Source organism: Ahaetulla prasina, chromosome 10 (genome assembly GCF_028640845.1).
Source record: "Ahaetulla prasina isolate Xishuangbanna chromosome 10, ASM2864084v1, whole genome shotgun sequence".
Classification (NCBI taxonomy): domain Eukaryota; kingdom Metazoa; phylum Chordata; class Lepidosauria; order Squamata; family Colubridae; genus Ahaetulla; species Ahaetulla prasina.
Window position 1 is genome coordinate 11,473,487 of NC_080548.1, and position 11,327 is coordinate 11,484,813.

At 41.8% G+C, this 11,327-nt stretch overlaps 1 protein-coding gene across 1 annotated transcript in view; it reads right to left on the bottom strand.

Moving 5' to 3' along the window:
* Positions 1-11,327, bottom strand: part of TFAP2E (transcription factor AP-2 epsilon) — a 99,706-nt gene that overhangs the window by 81,300 nt on the left and 7,079 nt on the right. The gene's annotated exons all lie outside the window — the stretch shown is intronic.

The window sequence follows — 11,327 nt, forward strand, 5'->3', positions numbered from 1 at the left end:
ACCCATTCCTTCCCAACAACCTGGCACCTTATGCAAAACCTGAGATGGCTGCCTGGGATGGTTAAAAGCACTTGAGAATGTATTTCTTTTAGTGAGATAGAAAACTGTCCCCTGCAAGAATTCTCCTTCTCTGGGAAGGCGGGAATGTTTTATTTAAAAATAATAATAATTCCACCCCATCTTTTCACCCCAACATCTAAAGCAGCTCAAAATCAAGGAAAAACAATTATATAACAAATCTTTCTGGCCAGATGTTCCGTCTTGTCCCATATTAGTACTGTGTTTTATTTTCCCAGTCTCTGGGGAGAACATGTGTTCCTTATTTTAATTCAGGGTGAGGACAGATCAACATTTTTTTAAAAGAAAAACCTAGTGGTTTGAATGTTTTTGAAAGGTTGCTCTGCATAGAGAGGAAGGAAAATAGCACGGAACTCATTATATATCCAGTGATTATTTCTGGAGAATGAATGTATATTTATTCAAGGAAGGAGGTGGAGCTCCTATGAAACAGGCACCCAACCCCAAAACTAACATTGGTAGAATTTACATCAGATGGCTGTGGCTGCTGCCTCATCTCACTTATTTTGGCATCAGAGAGGAATTCAACTAGCTTGAAGACAGTCCACGTTCTTCCCGAGTGGGTGAAGTGTGTCCCATCACATCTGGAGCGAATCAGGAAGAGCCAGAGGAGGCTTTGCCGTAGAGCAGTGTTTCCCAACACTTAGGAACTTTGAGAGGCAGGGACTTCAACTTCAAAGCGTGCAGGCTGGGGGATTCTGGGAGTTGAAATCCATGCCTCTTAAAGTTCCCAAGGCCAGAGAGCAGGGGTCTCCAACCTTGGCAACTTTAAGCCTGGAGGACTTCAACTGCCAGAATTCCCCAGCCAGCAAAGCTGGGGAGCAAAGCTGGTTGGTGAGTTCTGGGAGTTGAAGTCCACCAGGCTTAAAGTTGCCAAGGTTGGAGACCCCTGCCATAGAGCAGCAGTCCTCCCCCTTAAAGTCATTTTTTTCTATAGACTGGGCAGATGAGAGGAGGAGTGTGCAACCTAGATCCCAGGCATGCACAGTTTTGCTCATCCCCCACTCACTTCCAGCTCTCTATCCAAAATGCAAATTTTGCTGCCTTCAAGAGTGACCTTTGTCTTTCAAATGCAGATGGACCACTGAATCTTGTACAGAGGGGGTTTGATCTCCTACCTTATGCCATCACAACTGATGAAGTTTCTTGGATGAGAAACAAAACGTTTTGTTCTTCTTCCTCAAATAAAAAAAAATAGAAGTTGCCTTTTGAAAGAAGACCTTTGAGACAGCTGTGGCTTGGGTGACTGAGAATCTCCACAGACGTATCCCTGTTGACAGTTACAGACCAGACTGGTCATCTTCCAGGGGATTGGGGAAAATAATAGTCCCAATTTACAAAAAGGCTAACAGGAATGAGCCAGGTAAATTATAGGCCTATTAGTCTCCCGAGTGTTGTCAGCAAGCTATATATACTAAAAATTTAAATCTTAAATTACAAGACCAGATTGAATTGGAGGGTCTGATCCAAGACCAACAGCCAGGTTTCGGAGAAGGAAGATCATCAGTAGATCACAGATTATCCTTGAATCATTTAGTAGAAAAATATGCATACAAAAAAAAAAAATCACTCTTCGTAGCCTTTCTTGATTTCAAACAAACCTTTGACTCCATTTTAGAATAGAATAGAATAGAATAGAATAGAATAGAATAGAATAGAATAGAATAGAATAGAATAGAATAGAACAGATTTATTGGCCAAGTGTGATTGGACGCACAAGGAATTTGTCTTGGTGCATATGCTCTCAGTGTATATAAAGGAAAAGATACGTTCATCAAGAATCATAAGATACAACACTTAATGATAGTCATATGGCACAAATAAGCAATCAGGAAACAATATCAATATCAATATAAATCATAAGGATACAAACTCCGGCACCTTCGACATGACCTGAGTTTAACTCATAGAATCATCTGTTACAACGTCCTTCCTGTTGAAGACTACTTCAGCTTCAATCGCAACAATACACGAGCACACAATAGATTTAAGCTTAATGTGAACCGCTCCAATCTTGATTGTAGAAAATATGACTTCAGTAACAGAGTTGTTAATGCTTGGAATACACTACCTGACTCTCTGGTATCTTCCCAAAATCCCCAAAGCTTTAACCAAAGACTATCTACTATTGACCTCACCCCATTCCTAAGAGGTCTGTAAGGGGTGTGCTTAAGACACCAACGTGCCTACGTGCCTACCGTTCCTGTCCTAATGTTCCCTTTGATTATATCCAATTTCATATAGTTATCACATACTTATGATTATATTTATGCTTATATATCGTATAGCTATTTCATGCTTATGCTTATATATACTGTTGTGACAAATAAATAAATAAAAGCAACAAAGTTACACTCATGCAGTCATAAGTGGGAGGAGATGGGTGATGGGAACAGTGAGAAGACTAATAGTAATAGTAATGCTATTAGAATAGAATAGAATAGAATAGAATAGAATAGAATAGAATAGAATAGAATAGAATAGAATAGAATAGAATAGAAAAGAAAAGAAATGCTCTGTGGTTATTAGGACAATCCTCAAAAACCAAATACTAACCAAGAAAGCTGAGTTCGCAACATTACCCAATCCACCCTATCCAACCCCGATTTAACCGAAGCAAAAGTGACCGCTAAATTCAGACCCGCCTGAATTGCGGAGCGAACTCAAAAGAGTTCGAACCGAGCTGGGACCCCGCTGAGCCGCCTCGCTTCTCAACCAATCGCCCTTCTCGTCCCTCTTCCCTCTTCCCAAGAAGAAGCCATCGGGACAAAGGAACTGGGGGGGGGGAAAGGGGTACGAATTAAACTCTCCCAGATTGGGGTGGGATTTGCTTTTGGGGTAGGTGATTTCCCCCCTCCGAAACCGGGTGTGGGGGCTGGAAAAGCCGCAAGATACAGCGGCGCCAGGGCGCCTTTTGCTCCCCACGCGCGTTTTTGCGGAATTCACTTTTCGCCGCTTCCGTGCCCAAAACAAAAGCAACAGCAGGCCGAGAGTAGCTTCCTCAGACCACATTTCCTCGGGGTGGGTGGGTGGGAAGCACCCTGAAATCCACGGGACCTCTTCCAGCCGAGATCTAGATCAGGGGTCTCCAACCTTGAGCCCTTTAAGTCTTGTGGACTTCAACTCCCAGAGTTCCTCAGCCAGCTTTGCTGGCTGAGGGACTCTGGGAGTTGAAGTCCACAAATCTTAAAGGGACCAAGGTTGGAGACCCCTGATCTAGATCAATCTTATCTGGGAGAAAAAGCGCAGGTATTTCAGGTATTTTTCCATCTTGGAGGGGTTGGATTCCGAGTCCCATAAGCCGCCCAGGGTTTGGACTTCGCCTTCATCGTCATTGCATGCCGGTTGCGGATGATGGGAGAGCGGAATAGATATTGGGAAAGATTGCCGACAAGGAAATTTCCTTTAAAAAAAAACAAAACACCAGTCCTATTTTGATCGAAATGATTGTTCCGTTTTGCTTTCTCGTCCACTTTGGCTCCCTTTCCTTCTCATCTGAAGTTGACCCAGATCCCTTCTCCGAGGGAAAACCTTGTAAACTATTGAAATTATTTGCTGAACTTGAAATTATCTGTCCAAATAGTGTCGTTTTCCACTTTCCCACCACAATAGATTAAAAACAATAGATTAAAAACAATAGATTAAAAAGAAAAAACAGAACCAGCATGCACAACCACTTCTGGTATTAAGTAAAATCTCTAAAAATTTCTTCAGATCCTTTCATCCATTCCAAAGAGAATAGAATAGAATAGAATAGAATAGAATAGAATAGAATAGAATAGAATAGAATAGAATAGAATAGAATAGAATAGAATAGAATAGAATAGACTTTTATTGGCCAAGTGTGATTGGACACACAAGGAATTTGTCTTTGGTGCATAAGCTCTCAGTGTACATAAAAGAAAAGATACCTTCATCAAGGTACAACATTTACAACACAAATGATGGTCATAGGGTACAATTTAACACTTAATGATAGAACACTTATTTCCAAAGAGAAATAACCTTGAATGCCCCATTTTCAAATTTCTGTATAGGAACTTTCTGGTTTTTGTTTTTAACCTGAAACAGGGCTGTCACTCTGCCACCCACATCCGGTTAGGAAAGTCACCTGAGTCCTGCAGACTGGCATCATGGATCGGTACTCCAATTCTCATCCATCCAGAGAGAGAAAAGCCACAAACCTGGGAAGCAACTGTCTTTAACAGTATTTCTCAAACATGGCATCTTTCAAGTGTGTGGACTTCAATTCCCAGAATTCCCTATCCAGGATGCTCACTGGGGCATTCTGGGAGCTGACATCCACACTACTTAAAGTTGAGAAACACTGCCCTTTAAGTAGGGCTGTCCTCCAGGTGGCAACTTCCTCAGGCACCCTGTCAGTTTGCTCTAAGAAGCAATTCACAACAGCCAAGTGTGCCTGGCATTTGACACATTTATATCAGGGATGAAATCCAGCAGGTTTTTATTTTATTTTATTTATTTATTTTGTCACACAGCATATGTAAGCGTAAGCATGAAATAACTATACAATATATAAGCATATATATAAGTATGAGTATGTAATAACTATATTAATTGGATATAATGAAAGGAAACAATAGGACAGGAACAGTAGGCACGCTTGTGCTCTTATGCATGCCCCTTACAGACCTCTTAGGAATGGGGTGAGGTCAATAGTAGACAGTTTTTGGTTGAAGCTTTGGGGATTCTGAGAAGAGACCACAGAGTCAGGTAGTGCATTCCAAGCATTAACAACTCGTTACTGAAGTCGTATTTTCTGCAATCAACATTGGAGCGGAAACCCAGGATTTCAAGTCTGGTGGCATAAGGTATTTTGTTGTATTCAGAGGAGTGAAGAACTATTTCTGGACACGTTCAATTGTATTGATGTCAGAAATGTGGTATGGGTTCCATACAGTCGAGCTGTATTCAAGAATTGGTCTAGCAAATGTTTTATATGCTCTGGTTAGTAGTGTAGTGTTTCTGGAGAAGAAGCTACTCAAGATTAGGTTTACAACTCTTAAAGCTTTTTTTGCGATGTAGTTGCAGTGGGCTTTGGCACTTAGATCATTTGATATGAAAACTCCAAGGTCTTTAACAGGGTGGGGGTCATCTATAAGGTAATGTCCATCAAGCTTGTACTTAGTGTTTAGGTTCTTTTTTCCAATATGTAAGACTGAACATTTGTTGGTAGAGGTTCTGGAGAACTGGTAGCAGAAATTTTGAGTAATTTGGAAAACCGGAAAATACCACCTCTGGCTGGTCCCAGAGTGGGGAGGGGAGGGAGATTTTGCAATATCCTTCCCCTGCCATGCCCACCAAGCCATGGCATACCACACCCACCAAACACGCCCACAGAACCAGTAGTAAAAAAATTTTAATTTCACCACTGATTTATATGGCTGTGAGTTTTTGGGTTTACTGCTTTCTTTTTAAGAGCTGGATAGGATATTTTCTTTTAAGAATTCCTTTTTTAAAGAAATAATGTCTCCTAGAATTTTTTTTAAAATAGCATACATAATTTTTAAAAATATTTTAAGACACACAACCAAAAATACCAACATTCCCAAACCAATGAACCAACTAACTCAGTGTTTCTCAACCTGGGCAACTCAACTCAACCAGAAAAAGAGCCAAACTGTCTAGTGATGAAGGCACCAGGCTAGAAACAGGAGACTGTCAATTCTAGTTCTGATTTACAAAGAAAGCCAGCTGGGTGACTTGGGCCAATCCCTCTCTCTCTCTCTCAATCCAACCTACCTCACAGGGGTGGTTATGGGGAAAACTGGAGGAGGAAGGAGAGCTAGGTATGCTTGCTGCTTCAAGTTATTTATAAAAATAACGGAAGCAGGATAAAAAAAAATATAAAATAAATAAATCACGTAAACCTGGCCATTGTGAGGAATGTGAAGGCTCGGTATAAATGTGGGATGGATTGATGGAAGGAAGGAAGAAAGGAAGGAAGATATTGGATGGGAGGGATAGAGGGAAAAAGAGAGAAAGAAAAGGAAAGAAAAAGAGAGAGAGAAGATGGATGGAAGGAAGGAAGGAAGGAAGGAAGGAAGGAAGGAAGGAAGGAAGGAAGGAAGAAAATTGCAAATGCTAGACAAAAATGGGCAAGTTTCAGAGAGAATTGCTCATCCTAAAACCATTTTTCAAACTACTGGATTTAATCCACAGTATAATCAACTCCCATGCCAGTTTTTCCTTCTTCTGCGCTATTGAAATTGAAGTCTGGATCTGCCTCCTCTTAAGCATTTGCTAGTCCTCATTCCTTTCGAAGGCTCCATCCGGAAGTGCCTAAAAATGTCTGAGACGCTGTCGGAGACCGCAAGGGCGGCCTGTGCTGGAGCTCTGCCTTCGATGCATATATATATTTTTCTCTGTGGTTTTCATAGCTGAGACTTTGATACACATCTTAAATGCATGTGTGAGGAAATGGTACTTTTTTAAAATAAAAGGAGCTATCTCAAGCCTAATTTTAAGCTGGATTCTGCCTTCTGATGCATAAATGACTTCACTGCGAAGTGGTCTTGCGTGGGAGCTGCCTTGCTGGTGGACCAAAAGAACTTTGGAAAGCTCTACAGCTAGTCCTCGCCTTGCAACCGCCATTGAACCCAAAATTTCCATTGCTAAGTGAGACAGTTAAAGGAGTTTTGGCCCAATTTACCACCTTTCTTGCCACAGCTGTTAAGTGAATCACTGCAGTTTATGGTTGTTAAATGAACCTGGCTGTTGTGTCTTGCCCGCCCTCAGAGCAGCCGGGGCCTTCTTATCTGCTCCCGAACACTGAGGAATGTATGCCTCCCGGCCCCAGTCCTGGCTCCATGCCCAGACAAACTGCAGAAGAAGGAGCACCTCCCTGCCCCAGCCCTGACTCCATGCCCAGGCAAACGGAGCAGCTAGACCCCTCCCCCTCCTCCACAGCAGGTGAGCCTGAGGAGGGTTTATTCCCAACAGCTGATTGGAGTGACCCTCGCATCAGAAGATTGGATAGGCGAGGCAACAGAGGGAAGGGAGGGGCAGGCCTTAATGAGTGCTGAGTCATGGAGCCACACCCCATGGCCTATATAAAGGATCTGCTTTCTGGCAGTCTCTGAGTCAGGCAAAGTCGAACTTATCTTGCTGAAGTCACTTACTGGTCTCCTGCCTGCTCTGAGGACTTTGCTAGGACTTTGGGCAGAGCTGCAGAGGCAAGCCTGATTCGGATTTCCCTGACCCAGCTGTCAGCGGAGGAGTGGGACACGACACTGGCTTCCCCATTGACTTTGTTTGTCAGAAGATCACAAAAGGTCCCTGGGACACCGCAACCGACATAAATACATGCCAGTTGCCAAGCATCTGAATTTTGATCACATGATCACAGGGTTGCTGCCATGGTCGTAAGTCTGAAAAATAGACATGTCGCTTTTTTCAGTGCCATTGTAACTTCAAACAGTCACTCAATGAAGTGTTGTAAGTTGAGGATTACCTGTCCCAAAGGTGCTGTTTCAAAAGGCAACCTTGAAGGTGTTTCGCTTCTCATCCAAGAAGCTTTTTCAGTTCAGCCAGAGTCTTCAAGGAAAAAACAAAGTCCAGTTGCCTTTTGAAAAAGCACCTTTTCATCCCCATAAACCCAGCTTGTTCCCTTGCAGCAATGAAGAAAGAAATGATTGGAAAGAATTATAATTATTTTATAACTTAGCAGACCCAACTAAGCCTCATCAGCTTCAACTCCCATCTCTCACAGTCAACATGCCTTTTAAAAGTGGAGCCTAGTGCAACTGGAGGAAACTAGGTTGAGGAAACCACTTTCACTTTGCAGGAACATGAAGGTCTAATCCTGACCCCATTCCATAAAACAGAGACTTATAGCAGGGGTCTCCAACTTTGGTCCCTTTAAGACTTGTGGACTTCAGCTCCCAGAGTCTGGCTTTGCTGGCTGAGGGATTCTGGGAGTTGAAGTCCACAAGTCCACAAGTCTTAAAGGGACCAAGGTTGGAGATCCCTGCTTTAAAGTATCCTTTTGCAGAGATGCTAATATAAATCAGGGATCGGCAGTTTGGGAATTCCAGCTGTTTGGGACTTCATCTCCCATCAGCCCCAGTAAATATGGTCAATGCTGGTGGATAACAAGACTCAGTTAAGAGACAAAATTGCCCACAGCTAGCTAAGGGTAAAAGGTTCAGAAGACACCCTCCCTAGTTTCTCAAGCTGTACACAGTGGGAGAATTGTACTTTCATGTTTGCAAGAGTCTGTCAATACAGTTGAATTAGCTCATCTGGTTGTGATTTCTAACTGGTTTACCCCACAAAGCCGACAGACAAAAACAAAACATTTATTTATTTATTTATTATTGAAATTTGCTCAAAAAAAACAACAACAAAAAACCAAGAACAAGGACAAGAGAATAAAAATACAATGACAGGGACGATAGGCACATTAGTGCACTTATGCATGCCCCCTCTAATATTTGTAGGACAGATAAGAGAGCCAAAATGCAGGATAGAGAGATCCAGGTGAAGGAAAGGTGAGTTCAAAAATTGAAGACAGTGGCTGCAACTGTGGGATTGAAGCATTTATAAATAGGCAGGGGACCATGTGCCTTCATGGAGAAGAGCTGGATGAGGAACTCTGGGAGTTGAAATCCACATATCTTAAAGCTGCCAAGATTGAGAAACACTGGTTTAAAGTGTTTGAAACAAACAAACAAATAGGTATTCATTGTAACTTCCTTTTTGTTTTTATGTTTGTTGTTTTGTTTTGCTTTGCTTTCTTTGTTGTTTTGCTTTTGTCAGTGCCCAGAGTCACATAGCTGCAGCTGGACAGTCATATAAAGGCATAAAATCATTTTTGAAAAATATAGTTAAATTCTATGCATGAGAATGAATTTAACAACATCCCTCTCCTCCCCGGTTTTTGTTCAATTGAAAGTCCTTCTTTAGTGTTTTGGGTTTTGTTCACAGCAAAACAAAGACCCCAAAGCTGGCTCCTGATGTACCCTATTATAAGGGGCGCTAACCAATCAATCAGCCTGCGCTGTGGTTGATTAATGTGGCAATTTAAACTACTGAGGTTTGCACGGCGGCAACTCAAACTGGGCAGCTGCCATTTCTCACAAACCAAGATTTTTGTCTTTTTTTAAAAGCAAGGATTTAATTTTTATTTAATTGTATCTTTAATGTTCACTCTTATTTTATGCAATGCTACTTACAAACTCTGTCCCACAACCACACATGTTCCTATCTGCACAACAACTATAGCATTAGTGTTTGTGTAAAAGTAACAGAAAATATGCCCACTATAGTAACAGCATACTATAAACCTCACATGGAGACTTAAACATCAGCCTCGCTTTTTAAAAGATGCTGAATGAGACAAGAGTGTTTCTTGTTCCCTCCACATTTTTCCAAACGGAAAAGCTCAGCCTGTGATTCCCTCCTTAGGAATGGCCACAACATTCTGAAAGCTGATAGCAAATATTACTTTTTAAAGTGAGAAAAGGGGGAGATTGCTAAATTCTGTGCAGTGCCTCGGACAGGGATCCCAAAAGATGCTTTAGAAGTATGAAAGCAACACCGTCAGCAACTCTTTAAAGCAGCTGCATCTTTCTCCAGTATTGCAGCTGCCTCACCCTCACCAGAAAAACAGCAGCTGGCAACTATATTCATGTGCCAAAGGACTTTCCTGGAATCAAATAGAATAGAATAGAATAGAATAGAATAGAATAGAATAGAATAGAATAGAATAGAATAGAATAGAATTTTTATTGGCCAAGTGTGATTGGACACACAAGGAATTTGTCTTGGTGCTTATGCTCTCAGTGTACATAAAAGAAAAGATACGTTCATCACGGTACAACATTTACAACACAATTGATGGTCAATATATCAATATAAATCATAAGGATTGCCAGCAACAAGTTATAGTCATACAGTCATAAGTGGAAAGAGATTGGTGATGGGAACTATGAGAAGATTAATAGTAGTGCAGATTCAGTAAATAGTTTGACAGTGTTGATGGAATTATTTGTTTAGCAGAGTGATGGCCTCTCAAATCTCAGGGGATCCACAACGCCGCCCACTCAATACAACAATGAAAAGTAACAATAGTACCTACCGCTGCCTTGAACTGCATGTAAATGAAATCTAGTTTTGATTTTCCCTTGGCGCCACCCATAGCTTATTGATATGCACTGCTGACTCACATCACTCAAATGCCAAATATGAGGATAGGATAGGAGGGGAGGGGAGGGGAGGGGAGGGGAGGACCTTACACCATGCTGGACAAATAGAATAGAATAGAATAGGATAGGATAGGATAGGATAGGATAGGATAGGATAGGATAGGATAGGATAGGATAGGATAGGATAGGATAGGATAGAATAGAATAGAAATAGCTCTCCAAACTCTTAAAAATCTCCAGTGATGGAGCATCCAGAACTTCTAAAGGCAACCCATTCCACTGATTAATTGCTCTAATTGTCAGGAAAACTGAATGCCATTGCATTCCATGATCCTCTGTGCATTTTTATACAGTATGTTTCATACGGGTATGTTGGCCTTGGAATTTACAAATACAAAAATATTTGGGGGAACCTAGAGAGGAAGAGGCGGGGGTGTTGTTTGTCTCCAGAGAACTCAGCACAGATGAAGCAATATTCCATGATCCCTACTGGTTGAGTTTTCTGGAAATAGCAGACATCCCAGAGTAAATCTGGCATTAGGCTGAGGTTTTCTTGGAGTAGGAAGCCTCCAAGTTGGCATGACCACAGGGGGGAGGTCACATTCTTTCACCCCCAGCCACTCACATGTGAGACATTCCTGGTGAGTAGCAACTGGGACCTTTTATCTCTGGATTTTTAGGAACTCCAGGCAGCTTTAGAAAAGCAACGGCCCAACTCAATTTGGGGTAGCGGTTAAAAGGTTGGATGAAGAAAGACATGGTCAAGCCCATGCCCAATGGTCTCAACTCGCCCTGTTTTACAGGGTGTGGGGAGAATATGAAGGGAGATTCAGCTCCATCTAAGCTGCTATGAACTTCTGGAGAAAAGGCAGGACATCAATCTAACTCAAAAGTCTTCAAACTTGGCAGCTTTAAGACTTGTGGATAGCTGCTGGAGAATTCTGGGAGTTGAAGTCCACAAGTCTTAAAGCTGCCAAGTTTGAAGACCTCTGATCTAACACAACAAGAAATAACACACCTCCCCAAAAGAAACTTATTGAGATTCACAAACTTTCTGTTTCTTCCTCCTTCTTTCCAGTC